This window comes from Mastomys coucha, unplaced genomic scaffold, assembly GCF_008632895.1.
Source record: "Mastomys coucha isolate ucsf_1 unplaced genomic scaffold, UCSF_Mcou_1 pScaffold7, whole genome shotgun sequence".
NCBI lineage: Eukaryota > Metazoa > Chordata > Mammalia > Rodentia > Muridae > Mastomys > Mastomys coucha.
Window position 1 is genome coordinate 9,139,475 of NW_022196913.1, and position 17,207 is coordinate 9,156,681.

At 43.4% G+C, this 17,207-nt stretch overlaps 1 long non-coding RNA gene across 1 annotated transcript; it reads right to left on the reverse strand.

The window, feature by feature from the left end:
• Positions 1–1,971: 1,971 nt before the first annotated feature.
• On the reverse strand, positions 1,972–4,061 carry LOC116082276. Its single transcript, XR_004115228.1, has 2 exons — positions 3,921–4,061; positions 1,972–2,852 (listed from the first exon to the last, which is right to left on the reverse strand). It is a non-coding gene; the product is annotated as an uncharacterized LOC116082276 (long non-coding RNA).
• Positions 4,062–17,207: the final 13,146 nt, after the last annotated feature.

The following is a 17,207-nucleotide window of genomic DNA, read 5'->3' on the forward strand; positions in this document are numbered from 1 at the left end:
ACGACATCCAATGTCTAAAAACTGTTCTTATTTTGGGCTTGTACCACAGTAAGAACCAAGATTTTAAGCTCTACTAAATACAAAACAAACAAATAAAAAGACTTTTATCTATTTATGTTCATTTAAAAAAATACTTGTAGTGATGTATTATTTTGAAATATACAGTTAATATGTTTGGAGTTATTTAAAATTTATTTTGAGAAAAACATGTATTTTCAGTATTGCTGTAGACAAACATCTACATAAGACTCTTAAATTGATTGTTGTTTTCTATCAAACAACTTGTGTAATACTCATTTTTATAGTTATAATATTTTATACATTTTAAAGAATATGACAAAAAAGATATTGTAGGTACTGAAGGAGGGGTCTCTGGGAGGAGTTGGGGTACAAAAGGGGAACAAGAATGTGATTTAATTCTATCTACTTAAAATATGTTTTCAAATGTTAACAAATTCAGATAAATTGAAATTATGTATCTTTTCTCATCATAATGCAATAAAACTTCAATCAATTAAAAAAAAAAGAAAGAAAGCAAACCCTTCCTTCAAGTGTACATCATATTTGCAGCCTAAGTTCAAGACTTGAATTTCTTCTCTTGGCTTCCTGTAAGCACTCTGATCATGTGATAACTTTATTGGCCTAGCTTTTTATTCCACTTCCTACCCAGGTAATCTGGCATGGAGTCTCTATGGACAGATCAGAGACTATTGAAGTGATAAGTACTGACGGACTCATGTTTGTAGTGGGAGTTTCCTCATTAATAAAGAAGTCATAGAGATGATGTGGAAACAGACTCAAAGCACAAAGCAAAATTTGAAAGTTAGACTGATGGACCAACCAGAGTTGATACAGAGTGCCTAGGTGAAGTGATGTTGTGGGGAACTCAGAATTGAGAGAAAGAATTGAGGAGATAGCCTAGTATATATTGGTTTGCATATACGGTATATAAACCATATATACAATATATGGTATATATGTTACATATGGTGTGTATCTATATAAACCAAATATATAATACATATGGTATATGTATAAAAAAACTATGTCTCTCTTTCTCTCTCTCTCTCTCTCTATATATATATACACACATACATATATATGTGTGTATATATGTATGTATTATACACACACATATATATGTGTGTATATGTGTGTGTGTGTGTGTGTGTGTGTGTGTGTGTGTGTGTGTGTGTGTATCCTGCTTCCCGTGCTTAAATCCCTGGGTTTAATTCCTAGACAATAAAACTGGGCATGGTGGTGCATGCCTACAACACCAGCAATTCGAAGGTAGAGGCAGGGAGATTAAAAACTCAAGATTGTCCTTAGAATCATTGTGAAGTTGAGGTCAACTTGGGACATGTGAAACCCTGTCTCAAACAAAATAAACAATACACAAACTACAAAAGAACTGGGTGAGGAGGGGGCCTGGGAAGACCTGCAGAGCACTGGACCCTTCACCCCAGTGAGTTAGACACTTCTTGAATTCTATTTCCTTAGGCAGTAGGACGAAGAAAGGACTTTTCCAATCCCCTCTGGTTGTCAGCTATATATCATAGAGCAAGTTCTTTGGTTACTTCTTGCACAAGACTGCCTTCTTACCTTGTGCGTGGTGTGGAGAGTTTGAGAGTTTCAGCTTCAGTCCTCCAGATTTCTGCCAGTGACTATCCATCAGAACAATTCTGTTTTGGTTTGGTTTTTATTTATTTATTTTTTGAGACAGGGTTTCTCTGCATAGCCCTGGCTGTCCTGGAACTCACTCTGGCCTTGAACTCAGAGATCCGCCTGCCTCTGCCTCCCTGGGATTAAAGGCATGTGCCACTACTGCCTGGCCTAGAATGACTCTATAAGTATTTCTTAAGTGATCAAGCAAGACTGAATTTGTAAGGGAAGCATGCTTTTTGTTGTTGGCCTGGGATCTTAGCATTTTAGGCTCAAATCCGCAAGAACAATGTTAGAGAAAAATACATGGAGGATATAATTATGAGATATTAAAGATGTTGATCAAACAGGGAAAACTGGCATAATTCTGTGACCTTAGAAATAGTCTGCTACTTCTGTTGCTTTGTAAGACCAGGATTGTCTCAATAATAAATAGGCCTGCTTTATATTCTAACGTTGACATGGAGCAAAACAAGATCTTCTCAGCCATCCTTGCTGCTATGCGAGGGTCTTCTCAATAGGTGTGTTGGAAAGGGATGAGAATTCTTTAAGAATCACTAGGCCTAGATCCTACTTTTCCATTATCTTATGAAAACTTATTTTAGATTTCTTGCCTGACCCATATCATTGCATGACTGCCTTTTGATCAGTCTTTCATGAAGCCCAGTGAAATCACTGTATGGAACCAGCTGTACTGGTGTAACTGAAATCTGATGAGTAGCCAGGTAGAGCATCCTTTAGGATTCACAGGAAATGACTTCTCCATAGCTTGAAGGCTTCTGATTGGTCACAAGGTAAAGCTCCCCACGGGCTGAAGAGCTAAACACCTGGGATGCATTCAGAGAATCCAGGTCTTCTTAGATTGAAGCCCACATGGCAAGTCCTACTATTGTCTCCCCAAACACAAGCAAATTAGTAGTGGGCTTTGTGTTAAAAAAAAAATTCCAAAGAAGTAAAAATCTAGTCCTAGACCTCTTACTTTCCCTGGAAAAGGCTGTTCATTTGGTGATATTTGTCAGGGTTGGAACTTTCTTGGTAAGTAGACATGAGATCACTTGCTATCTCCTGTGTCCTGGGGTAATGAGCAGAAGCTGGGGAGGAAGTATGGACAGACAGGAGGTGAAGTCAGAGGATGCAGAGAAACAGTAGGCCTTGGCCGTGTTCCACATGTGTATACTGGCCTTTCAAAACTGGTAAGAGAAGAGCAAGAAACAGACAGTATTCAATAGACTGATGATATTATTGGGTCTTGAAGCTACTACAAATCTCTTTTTACCAAAGTGTAATTTTTCCTTTGATGCAGGGTCCCATGTAGCCCACTTGAGACTTGAACTCTCAATATAGCTGAAGATGACCCTGACCTCTTAATCCTCCTTTAAGGCTTCAGATTTCTCAGATTATAGGTAATAACACAGCCAGGTGTTAGGGATTAACCCAGGACTTTCTGCACGTCAAACAAGCGCTCTCCCAATGGAGTTACTACGCCCAGTTCTTGATGCATTTGATAATTGGGATAAGTAGGAGTGCCCATTGATGTAAGCCTCTACTACCAAAGATAATTGCTACCAAGAAAACAAGTTGGTCTTCCCTGAGGCAGATGGCTCCCTAAGAGCTCTTGGTCTGGACCCCAAGCCTTTGAAGTTGATGTTGCGATAAGCCCTTTAGCCTTTAGTGCAAAAAATATGTTCATGTATATATGAACATATGTATATGTGCATATATATGCATATGTGCATGCATATGCAATCCAGCATGGCTCAACTATCCATGTGAGAATGTGTTTCCTCAAAGTAAGCACGTTGATGTGGGCAGAAAACAGGAACATGCAGGCCACAGACTCCCTGCCTGGCTGCAGGGATGAAGGAGGCAAAGTGAGTCAACATGGTGACCATTATCAACCTCATTCTTTGTAACCACAGAACTCAGAAGCGATCCTCCAGTAAGGACAGGAGCCCAAAGTCCCCTTTACTCTTCTCACAACCACCCCAACGAAGCTCTGATTTTCATATGTGACTCAGAATCTTCACCTACATAGAAGACTCACAGGGTAGCGTTCAGGCTACAAGGGGATGTGCACTGAGACACAGAGCTCAGGTGGGCAGCTGAGCCTCCAGCATAGGGACAGCTCAAGGAATGTGGGTGGCTGTTTTTGAATACTAGTGATTCGTTTTCACAGAAAGAGTTATTTTTATGGACCCACACCTTCACAATCTTATTTCACCTTCATATAATTTTTCAAAGTTTCTGAAGATCCTTACCTTAAGGGCTTCATTGTATGACTTCAGGGGAGGTACAATCTAGTCCCTAGTAGCCATAGAAAACACTTCAGCATTTTGTGTGCCATTTTCTACATTTTTAAAGTAAAGAAAGCAGATGGTTTCTGACTTCATCTCTGAAGCAATAAGGTGGTGACCCAAAAGGGCCCCACCCAAGACTGAGCATTGTGTGCTGACAGCAGGTCAAATTTGGTGACTCAGAGAAGGGATGCCCCTAGGAGGGGAGGCAGTTACTCAAGGGGGCAGAAAAGCCTGAGACAGGGAAGGAGGAGAAAAAAAAAAGCTTGAGAAATGGTTGGAGGCAGGAGTAGGGAGTAAACCCTGAGAGGAGAGGGCAAGGAGACAGGGAAGAGGAGGAGGAGGGTTTGGACTCAATTCTTGCTGTCTAAGGGAGCACAGTAAAGAACTCCAGGGCGATAAAACACAGGGTGGGAGTAAAATGAAGGTATCTGGGATGTAGATATATCCTAGATTAACTAAGAATATGCCATGGTACATCTCAGGAGCAGGAGTGGTTAGGGGTAGAAGGGTGAAACAGAATGAGAAGGATGGGAGGGGCGATGGTTCTCAGAGCCATCCACACTGTCTCCTGTGATGTCTGTCTCATCTGTCATGCAGTCAGATGAGGAGTGAAGAGAAATCACACACTGCCTTTCTAAGAAGAACCAGGAAGTAGTAGCGTGTTCCCGGAGACAGTATCATGAATCCCAGTGAGACAGATGAGTCTAGGCCTACACTCAGCCACATTCTTGGAAAGGAGATTTATGTGTGTGTATCAATCAACAAAGAAAGAGAATTTACTAAACACAATGGAATCTGGTTGGGTAAAAAAATAACTCAATACATTAGAACTGTGTATTACTGTATTCACTTTCACCTATCTATCTATCTATCTATCTATCTATCTATCTATCTATCTATCTATCTATCTATCTACCTACCTATCTATCTATCTATCTACCTACCTATCTATCTACCTATCTATCTATCTATCTACCTATATTCATAGTCATTCATCAGGTTACTGGTGAGACCACAGCCATCTTCACTCATGTTTTCAGGACATCCAGGTCATTTCAACAAAGTTCCCACTGTCAAGGGGCTAAGAGACCACCTAGTTATATAGCACCCACAAAAACTGTGAGTGTACAGGAGAGAGTCTGATGCTACAGAGGAGTCATGAAAGGTAATTCATATTTGAGATCTGTGAAAATATGAACAGATCTCCATTCCTGAGGTCTCTGTATAATAAGATGAATCTGCTGGAAGCCGATGTGTCTTTTCAAGAAGCTCTACAGAGCAGCCAGAACTGACGCTCCCTATGAAGCTGGCCTGTGAACTTCCCCTGACTGCTACCCCAGACAGGGAAAAGCAGTTACTATCTCTACCAGAGGAAGGTCTCAGAGAGAAGATCCTGATACTATTGTCATATGAGACGACCACAGAAAATTTAGGCCAGGTCAAGGCTGGGTTTGAGCTCATTACGCTGCCCTTCCCTCCCAATGCCTTTGACTAAGCAAGTAGCGACCTGCAAACCCTCGGGTCATCTCTATAAAGGACACTTTGAGGAAGGAATTTCAAATTTCTCAGAGGAAAATACTATGGCCTGAGGAAACCACTGTGTCCGTGAATCCACATTTTTCAAATTGATTTGGAAGACGCAAGTTATAAAAGCTCATTTCCCTATAAATGGTAGCAGCTTGGAGAGTGTTGGCAAAGGGGAGTAGAACTTGAATGAATCACAGGGTTCCTTGGGAAAAAAAAGAACATGTCCTGGGTAAAAGCAAGACACGTGTCTTTCTGATCCTGGGACAGACAGAGAAGGAAGTTGATGGTCAGAATTGGGATGGGAGCAGGGGTGGGGGTGGGATGGGGTTGAGGAGGATGAAGAAATTCTTGTCAGATTAGAAAGTTACTCAAACAAGCCGGGTAGTGGTGGCACATGCCCTTAATCCCAGCACTTGGGAGATAGAGACAGGCAGATTTCTGAGTCTGAGGCCAGCCTGGTCTACAGAATGAGTTCCAGGACAGCCAGGGCTACATAGAGAAACCCTGTCTCAAAAAACCAAACCAACCAACCAATCAACCAACCAACCAAACAAACAAACAGAAAGTTACTAAAACAGAGAACCAATTCTTCTTGAAGGAGAGTTTTGCACGAGCAAGGCAATGTATACTTGTCATCCCAGGTGTATACCTATATATCCCAAGGCAGTATATACCCATCCCATTGGGTAGCAGAGGCAGGAGGATCAAGGTCATCTGAAGTTGCATAACAAATCCAAAGCAACCCTGGGCTAAGGCTTTGTCTCAAATTGAGGAGGGGAGAAGCTGCTGTCTTTAAAGATAAAGAAAAAAAAATCTTTCTTAAAGAATAATTTCAGGGCCAGAGAGATGGCTCAGTGGTTGAGAGCATGTGTTGCCCTTGCAGAGGAGCCAAGTTTGGTTCCAGGCACCTATGTGGTGGCTCACAACCATCTCTCAGTGTAGTTCCAGGGATCTGATGCCCTCTTCAGAACTCCTAAGGCACTAGTCACATGAATGGTACACAAATATAAATACAAGCAAAACATCCATACACATAAAACAAAATAAGTAAGCCTAAAAATTTTTAACCAAAACAAGAAAAAAGAAGTTCCAAAGTTCTCCAAGAAACAATTATTATCCCCACACATTTCACAGCACAGACACTGAAACACAAAAGTGAAGAATTGGGAAAAAAATTAAAGTAAAAATAAATCACCAAGAGACTTGTAACTAAGCATGGGCTAAGTGTCATGAAGACCCAACAAAAATCCATGGTGGCTTCTCATATAATGTTCTAGATTGCATACATTCAGACTGATAGCAGTTGATGCTAAAGTGATATTCCAAATGGTAAAGTTTTTATTGCTCAAAAAAAATTATCTTAGGAGACAAGCTTCCACTATGTAGTACTGGCTTACCTGAAACTCACTATATAGACTAGACTGGCCTCAGACTCACAGAGATATGCCTGCCTTTGCCTGCCAGTGCTGGGACTAAAGGTGTACCCCATGGCATCCAGCTAATGATAAAGTTCTTGAGGATAATGCCTCCAGAGATTGAATAGAGATGTATTGAGAACCTTTTATCTGCCGACTATATTTGCCAGGATTTAAACTATGAAATGCTCTAAAGAATTAAGTACATTGTCAAAGACAGTTGGGAGGCAAAGCTGAGACCACATGGCCGAATTTACATCCTGGCTTTTACTACCACTGCAGCCACAGCCTACAAGTTTCTGATCCAGAATAGGCCCCTGAGTCAAGCTATGGAGGTGCAGGTGACTAAGGGACAGTGTCCACTACGGGTCAGGGCAAGGAAGCTTTGTTGCTAAGTCTTAATAAGTCTCCAGGGGTGTCTTGTCTGTCTTCAGTGTGTTGGGGAGGAAGTTGAAGTTATAAGATGAGTAGGCATTGCTGCCATGCACAAGAGACTGGATTCAGTTTCCCAGGCTACCACAGACTAGTTTTGTGACATCAGTGAGCCTCAATGGCGTCCTCTGTAAAACAAGAATAAATAAGGAGGACACAATGGGGTCATGATAAAGCCCTTAGCATGGCAGCCGGCACACAGAGAAATTGAGGTGGGTTTTTTTTTCACCCCTCTTTCAGGTAAATGGGGCAGCAGTGACGTCACTGTGGCCCCACCCAGTTCTAGGCTGGGAAGGATAGTTAGGTCAAGGATAGAGCTGGTAGCAGCTCATCCTCTGGAACACAGGCTCCAATGATTTCCAGACACCCCAAACAAAGGATGGCATGGATACTAGGGACATGTTTACATGAGTCCCAGGGTTGTTCTGCAGCTGGTATGAAATGTCACTATCACTTATTTATCACAAGCTAGTTAAAGCTAACCTGAAGCTTCAGGGCCGGCAAGAGTCACTTCCCCAAAGAAGGAAGCAGGAAGGAGCAAGAGCGCTGATTGTAGCTGGCTGTGCAGAGCTGTGGACTTTCAGGGAAAGCTAGCCAAGGATTCACAGCAAGAGGTTTGAAATTTTTATCACATGGAAAAAAAGGAGCTCTGAATAACCTTGCCCATGAAGTTCAGATTCTCAGGGCAGCAGATAAAGGAACAATCTTGAAAATGTTAACTAATTAATAAGAGAAGGTAGAGTAGAAGAAGACAAGGAAGGGGCAGGGGGGCAGGGAGAAAGTACGAAACAGGTGAAGTGATGACAAAGGACATTTGGATTTTTAAAAGATTTATTTTTAGTGTGTGTGTGTGTGTGTGTATGTGTGTGTGTGTGTGTGTGTGTGTGTGTGTGTGTGTGTAGGTACCCACAGAAGCCAGAAGAAGGTTCTGGATCTCCTGGAGCTGGAGTCACAAGGGGCTGTGAGTTGCCCGACATAGAGAGCAGCCACTTTTAACTATGGAGAGGAGCCATCGTTCCAACAAAACGACTTTGGGGTTGGTTAGAAAGTGATATAGAACACCTTGGTAAATTTTAGTTGTGTGTAAAAATTGACAAGCATGTGGCATACTGTTTGTGATTGTTCTAGTTTGTTTTCTGTTGCTTTGCTAAAACACTGACCAAAACCACTGTCTTAGTTGGAGTTATAGAAGAGACACCATGACCATGGCAACTCTTATAAAGGAAAACATTTAGTTGGGGCTGGCTTGCAGCGTCAGAGGCTCAGCTCATTACCACCATGGGAAGCATGGCAGAGTGCAGACAGGCATCGTGATGAAGAAGGAAGTGAGTGTTCTACATCTTGATCTGCAGGCAACAGAAGGAGACCATGTGCCACGTTAGGCATAGCTTGAGTAGAGGCGACCTCAAAGGTCGACCGCACAGTAACACACTTTCCCCAACAAGGCCACATTTTCTAACAGTGCCTAATAGTCTTATGGGCCAAACGTTCAAACATTAGAGCCTATTCAAACTGCTACAAGCACCTTGGATAGGAAAGGTTTTATTTGGCTTAGAGATTACAGTCTAGTGTCGAGGTAAAATGGCAGAAATTTAAGCAGAGATGACAGAGGGATGCTTTTTACTATCTTGTTTCCTCATGACCACCATCCCAGGGGTGGCACTACTCACAGTGGGCTGGACCTTCCCACACCAATCATCAATCAAGAAATTGGCCTTTGGACATGATCACAAGCAATCTGATGACGGCAATTCCCAATCTGATGGTGACAATTCCTCAGTTAAGGTTCCCTCTTTCTAGGTAACTCTAGTTTGTGTCAACTTGACTAAAAACTAATGGGTAGTGCTATCCAACGCTGAGGAAAATCGGAAAGATCTGGGGGAGATGTGCAAGTGAGTTTAGTCTTCTGAAGCAGGACATTAAAGAGGCCCAGAGCAATACCATCAATGTTGGGATAAATAAGAGTGGGAGACGGGTGGGAGTCCAGGGAACTATAGAGCCATGAGCACATGAGAAAGTTATCATCCCCAAAGGGGAGGTTGACATGTGACAAATGTTAAGTTTACATTATACATATTTAACTTTGGCTTTCCTCACTGCGGAGTAGGGGTTTTCATCCCTGTTTCTCGGTTTCTTAGTCTTTGAAATGGGTCTAATCATGATCACCATCCTGGGTCTGGAGGAAAGGGTTATTTACAAGGGGACATTAGGCATGTATTTGTGAAGTGAGGGACTATTCTCAAAAGGCAGATTCCTTCCCTTCAACCCAGCCATGGCAATGGGTAAAGAAAGGCTGGGGGTCCCTACACACCACTGACATGGACTGCGAATCCTTAGCTGTAAATAAGAGTCCCATTTTCTATATGTGTTTTTCTTGCTATCCCTAGAACTCCAGGCTCAGTTCCACTAAGTTCGGGTGTACCCAGCCTCTGCTAGGCTTAGGGATGGCTTTTGGCAAAAGGACGGCTCTTCTTTGAATCTAGTTAGGTTACTTGGTTGATTGATTTGATCCTCCGAAGCATCATCCATGACAAGGTCAGCCCTAAGTACATTGACAGGATTGAAAAGGTAATGCCCATCTGTCACAGATACCTTCCTGGTGTTCTTCACACATGAATTGAGCCCCTACTGTGTGATGAGTACAACTGCTAACTTCAAACCTAATCTGTATATAGATGCTTAGACACTCAATGAGGCAGAAAAACAACCTGGCAAAGGCTTGAAGGAAGAAGTAAGGTTTCAGTTTCATGGGCGGGAAGGGGATACTAGGAGGAGAGGGCACAGAGGGAAAGAAGGTGATGGAGAACTTGCCTTCAGAGGCACTAGTGTTTCTTTCTTTAGTATGGGGCTAGTCCTTATATCCTCACAGGAAGTCATCACAGCCTCGGTCTAAGCTAATTGGCCTCTTTTTAGGGCACATCTTATCCATACTTTATGAACCTATATACTTGTGTCCAGACCTGTTAGCTACCTCTGTTTCTTGGTTCTAGGCTGATCTTAGAGAGGAATCTTTAAGGCTTAAGTACATCTCTTTGTGGCCTGCACAGTCGTCTCGCCGGGAAGAAGACACGCGGACGCTAGGATCCTTCTGCAGCAAAAGTTTATTGCCCTCATCCAGAGGGAAAAAGGGGCGAGCCAATAATCAGCACTGCTTATATACTCCACAGCGCGGCGTGTCCGCCCATGATTGGCTGTTTGCTCATCACCCCACGTGACGCCCTGGGCCATGACTAGGCGTCTTTCACTCTACGCACATGCGCAAACAGTTGTTTACCAGGAGTTACAGCAGAAGTAGGCGCCATCTTGTCATGGCGAATGCCTCTCCAGCTGTACCGCTCTCCACATCTCTTGTTCTCCCCCTCCTTTGGGGTGGCGCATCTCTCCTATCTCGGGAAGACTTTACTAGCTAGCAGTCCCAGGGCCTGCTCTGTTCTGAGTACTCAGTGGGTGGCCACCCAGGTTAGAAGCGTGTGGTTATGGCTGGCTGGGCTGAGAAGGTTTGCATAGGAACATTTTCTATGCCAGTCCCTTCCTCCACTGTGGATCTTTGGTTATAACTGTGCCCCCATCTCCTTCCTCTTCTGACCACATGACCATGCTCCTTCTTGTTTTCTTGAACCAGTACCAAACTTTAGGCTTGTTCTCTCTTTGCACTGTCCAAGATAGAAACAAGGATAAGGCAATGATCAATCAATCGGATGCACCATTCTCTCATTCCATGGTCAACTCCCAGTACTTCCTAGCAACCATTGGGAAGAAGGAAGGTTTAAGGACGTTTGATCTGAAGGTAAGGATGGTAAATCACCATTTCAACGTTGTATCATTAATTACAGCTACATAGGGTTTCTGTAGTCATTTTTCAATTCATTTTCTCTAATGGCCCCATAGTTTATAAATGCTGGAGATTATTGACCTCTTTTTCAGTTGTCATTAACTAAGGCTTCAAGAACTGTCATTTCTCCAATGGCCCCAAAGTAGTGAGCCATGGGGTCAAATCATAATGGATTTACTCTGACTCCTGGTTAGGAGTCAGTCTTTCTTGAAGGATGGGAAAGTGGTTCCATAGTTAAACTGCCTGCCATACAAGCATGAGGACTTGAGGTTTTGAGGGTTTTGTTTGTTTGTTTTGTTTTATTTTTTTTAAATCCAGAGCCAGTGACATATGCTTGTAATCCCAGAACTAAGGAGATGGAGAGAGCTTGAGCCTTGGGCAGGCTGGCTAGCCAACCTAGCCAAATCTGCAACTAGGCTACCCCAGGCTAACAAGGGGCCTATCTCAAACAACAAGGTATGATGGCTTCTAAGGAATGACCCCTAAGGTTTTCCTCTAGCCTCTACATGCATACATATGTGCACATGCACCCCCAAACACACACATATGCATGAAAATGTACACATGTAACACACAGGTAAATATACAGCAAACAAACAATAAGTACATATCTTTCTCTGTCCCCAGTGTTGTGGCAGAAGAGGCAGGTTAGCCTCGTGGATACCTACTCTCTTTCCCAGCCTTTATTCTCTTTGGGGAAAGCCAGCAGGTGCCATCTTCAATGGCTCCTGCTGTATGTCTCTGGTTGTGAGTGAATTTCTTGGTTAGAAGTAATGCTATGTTGAGTAGCAAGCAGACCTGCCTTCAAGTTCCTGCCTGGAATCCCCTGGTGATGGGCTGTGACCTGGAACTCTAATCTCCATAGACCCTTCGTTCCTTTCAGTTGCCCTTCGGTCAGGAAATTTATCACAGTAATGGAGATGACACCAAGATAGAAATTGTTCTGTCTTGCTGGGCGGTGGTGGTGCTGGGCCTTTCATCCCAGCACTTGGGAGGCAGAGGCAAGTGGATTTCTGAGTTCGAGGCCAGCCTGGTCTACAGAGTGAGTTCCAGGACAGCCAGGGCTACACAGAGAAATCCTGTCTCGAAAAACCAAAGAAGAAAAAGAAAAAAAAGAAATTGTTCTGTCTTTTTTGGAGGGGGGCTGAGGGGTACTCAGTATTTTAGCATTCTCTCTCTGTCTCTCTTCTCTCTGTCTCTCTGTCTCTGTCTCTGTCTCTCTCTCTCTCTCTCTCTCTCTCTCTCTCTCACACACACACACACACACACACACACAAGAATTGGGGAGGCTATTTGGGAACTGGGAGGAAGAAATTAGAGATGGTGAATATGATCGATCATATTTCATTGTGAATATATATAAGAAATTCACAAGAATAAAACAATTATACAGAAATATTTTATCTCTTCAGTTGGTTGAATTCTTGATCCTAGAAGCTGCAGGTGAGATGAGCCAGTTATGCAGGGTCAGGGGGGTTAACCTCTTCTTTTATAACTTCCGGGTTCACAGTGACTTAAGTCGATTCCTGTTTACACTTGACTTTCGGTGTCTACCTACTTGCATTTAGTTATTTACATGCAAACTCTCCCAAAGGACTTCTGTATTTGAGTTGCAGCAGCCGGCATGCTGTGGGCATTCCCATGTTTATCTAGTGTGCATCTTGACTCATGGGTAATCTCCATGTTTGCAAACACGATGCAGAATCCATGCTCTGCTGCTAGATGCAAGTGGCTGCTTTGCAAAATCCTTGCCCAGAACTTTGGGTTATGATTCCAGTTCTCCTGCTAAGAGCCATGAACCAACAAGAATACAAGGCTCCCTGGGAGAAGGCCATGAAGAGGGATGGCTAGCCACCCTGCTGATAGCAGGTGACAACAATCACCTGGAAAAGAAAAATGACAGCAGATAGGACTCCTCCAGGTGTGGCAGACAGACTTCACAGACACCTGTGCACTGTGCTAGGATACGGCCGAACTGAGCATGGCTTTAGCTACTGGGTACTGAACCACCTGAGTCTCTTTAAATGGCAAGATGATCCATTTCAGAAAGAGTTAATCTAGAGCAATGGCCCTCAGCCTTTGTAATGCCTTTGTAATGCTGCTGCAATCCTTTAATACAGTTCCTCATGTTATGGTGACCCTCAGCCCCAAAATTATTTTCATTGCTACTTCATAACTATGATTATGTTATTGTTTCAAAGTGTGATACGAATATCTGATATGCAACCCCCAAAGGTGTCATGACCCACAGGTTGAGAAACATTGATCTATATGATTAGACAAAATACTCCAGTTATTTGGAAAAACCCTTCACTCAGAGCTGAGCGTGTGGCTCAGTTGACAGAGTATAAACCTAGCAGTTATGGAACTCTTGAGTTCAGTTCCCAGCATTGAACAAATGACACGTGGTAGTGTAGACCTACAACTAACATTCAGAATGCAGAGGCAGGGGACTGAGAGACTCAGTGTCATTTTAGTGAGGTCTGAGGCCAGCCTGAGTGCACAGGATCCTGTGTCAAAATAAGTAAGTAAAATTATATAAATGTACTATCAAATAAAAAATGCCTCCAAAACTTTCTCACAGAAAGTTCTGGAGGACTAGGGGCTGTGTTTGTGAGAGGGGACCCAATATATGGGCCCTGAGTTTGGGACACAAAGCAATGTGTGTTCTGGCAAGTTCCCAGGTATGTCAATGCTGGGTAAGAGCAGGAAGAACTGCTCTTGCCAACGAACCCAACAAGTCCAGGCAAACCTCAAACACTGAATAAATAGCAGCCCTGACCAGCCCTAGGCTTCTCCTCACCTCAGAGCCCTAGGTTTAAGCTCCGTGAGAGCAGAGCCTCGGCCCTCTTCCCAGGGGACTCTAGGGTGACACACTGTTGTAGCTCAAAAGTTGCATTGGTGGTTGGACAGTGACCAACAGTGCAGCAGGGATTTCAACTTCAGAGTCTTCATCTCCAGATCATTTCCCGCGATCTGTCCAATCCTTTCAACACGTACATAGCAGGACCATGAAGACACTAAAAATGAGGCAGGAAGTGTCTTCTTTCATGTCCGTGAAATTGGTTCTTAAGAAACCTGGGATTGAGCTGTGCCCAGTTCTTTCCCATAGATCACGTCCCAAAGAGATGAGGTGACTCCACCCAAACTCCTTAGTCCCCTGGAGAAGAGCCTGTTGTTCCTATACCATGGAAGCTCAGGTGAGAGGAGGGTGAAATCAGGTTCCTGCAAGTCACAGGATACACAGGAGTTGACAGCATGGTCTGCATTTCTCAACCTGTTAAACTGGTTTCTTTGGAGTGGTTGCAAGGGTTTTTCTCACAGAAGTCAAACAATCATGGAAGAACTGGGTGTTTTCTGAGTCTGCTCCTAGGATAGAGACCTGTGAATGCAGGAGTCTTTAACCATTTGTCCTGAACATCTGGGCAGGAGTCTAGTGATCCACACACCTTCTTCCAACATCTGTACACACAACCATACATGCAAATACAAACTCACACACGTAAGTATACAAGGCACACACGTGAATACATCCTATAATACTGCTCTTGATTGCCTCCTGTTGCTATTATACTATGACCAAAAGCAACTTGGGAAGAACAAGGTTTATTTCAGCTTATAGTTTGTAGTCCATTTTGGAACAAAGTCAGAGCAGACTTCAAGGCAGGAACTGCAGCAGAGACCATGTTTTCTTTTCTTTTCTTTTCTTTTTTTTTTTTTTAATACATCCAAGGACCACATGCCTAGGAGTAACATTGTCCCAAATGTGCTGGGCCCTTTAATATCAATCATTAATCAGGAAACTCCCCCCCCCTCCAGATTTGTGTTCAGTTCAATCTGATGGAGGCATTTTCTTAATTGAGGTTCCTTTCCCCAGATAATCTAGCTTGTGTTATGTTGACAGCAACAACAATGAAAAACTAATTCTAACACTAGCCAGGATGCATAACCACACATATGCATATATAGATGCACATGCATACATAAATAAACATATGTGCATACTGCTAGTCAGCACTCCTACACATGAACACAGAAACACATACCTGCGCACATGTACACTTATATACGATCTTTGCACAAGACTGTCCCATGGCCACTGTGGCCACTTTCTTTTCCTGCCTTCAGGGACTGGTCCAGCAGATTCAAGGAAGTTTTCCTCTCTACTTTGCTCCTTGTAGAGGTCTTTAGTCAGCCTTCATGAAGCGCTGACGTCTTATCCAGGGGCACAGTCATCCTCGCTTGGAAGAGTCCACATCTTCTTGAGGAGATAGGCTGAGTGAGCGTGAGAGAGCCTACAGCCTAGGCCTGAGTCCACCCAGCCCTAATACCCAGCCCAAAGGCAGAGCCTGTCTTAACCTTGCTCCAGTCCCTTCTGCTAACCACTGCCTCTCTCCTTCTCCACTTGGTTCCAGAGGCTCCTTATCAGCAAACCTCACTTGCTCAGCTTCAGTTCTCTTGCTCCAGTAACACCTGCCATGTGTCACTCGTCAGCTCCCCAGCCAGCCACCTTGCCTGGGACAGATCTGCTGCTATCTTCCCTTCTTTTGCTGAACTGTCTGAGTTTCCTTCTCACATGTTCCCCAGCTGTGTGTCAAGAAGCAAGCCCTATAGCCCTCAGCTACTCAAGAATGAACATTATCCATTGTTTCTTTATCAAACAGGAGCCTCATGTGAGGTGCAGGTGTCTCAGTTACAGGCAGTCACAAACCTCAGGCATCTCCGCTCCTTCCCATGAAAATCATACCACAGAGCCAGGTTGGTGTCTTAAAGCAGCTAATGACGAAGGGCCTTGGTGGAAGTGGGTTTGGGCGTCAATAACACACTGTTCTCTTTCTCAATCTCAAGTCCGACTCTATGAGGTTCCTGCAGTACAGCTGTCACTGACTTCTACCCTGGGAAGGTAAGCCACACAGTTGACACAGAGTGAGAAGACTGAGTGGGAAGGAGGAAGGGAAGAAGCCATTTCAGTGTTTGTACATGGCAAAGCATGCCCTATGAGAGGAAGCAGAGCCCACACGGCAGAAGGAGGCTAGAGAAGCCTTTCGTATGACTCCCAGGGAGTCATGGGTCTTTCCTGCTAAAGATTCCATTTCTTCATCTGGGATACGGAAGATGAGCATCACATAATGATTACATTTCTTTGCTATGACAGCACTAAACTAATTTTTTCTTTTCTTTTTCTTCCTCCCTCTCTTTCTTTCTTTCTTTCTTTTTTTCTTTCCTTCTTTCTTTCTTTCTTTCTTTCTTTTCTTCTTTCTTTCTTTTCTTTTCTCCTTTCTTTCTTTTTCTTTTTTTGGTGGTACTGGGAGTGGAAGTTGGTGCTTTATGCATGCTAGGCAAGCAGTCTATCAATGAGCTTGCTTTATCCCCAGCCCAGCTCAATTTGTTCCTTTTCTCCCTCCCTCGATTCTTCTCTCTGTGTATGGTGTGTGTGGGGGGCGGTGAACATTCATGTGGAGTCCAGGTGTCCTCCTCTATTGCTTCCTGTTAAAGGCAGTGTCTCTCGATGAACCTGGTGCTCATGGATTAGGCTAGACTAGTGTCCAACAAGCTCCAGTGATCCTCTTATCTCGACCTCTGCAGTGATTGGACTATAAACATGTACCTGGCTTTTTACAAGAGTCCTGTGCTTGAATGGAAAGCACTTTGACTACAGAACCATATTCTCAGCTTCATAGATAACTTTCTAAATAGAGTTGCTTTTTACATGAAGTGGTTTGGTTAGCCAGGTGGTAGAGGTGCATGTTTGTTATTGTTGTTTTGTCGTTGTTTATTTTTATTTAAGTCTAATTTACCTTTTAAAAAACTTTTTATTGGTTATTTTACTTATTTATATTTCAAATACTGTCCCCCTTCCTGGTCTCCCCTGCACAACCCCCCATCCCATTCTCCCATCTCCTTTGCCTCTAAGAGGATACTCCTCCCCTCACCCACCTACTGCAACTTCACCCCTCTAGTATCTCCATATGCTGGGGCTTCAAGCCTCCATGGGACCAAGGGCCTCCTCTCCCATTGGTGCCAGAGATTTTAATCCCAGCA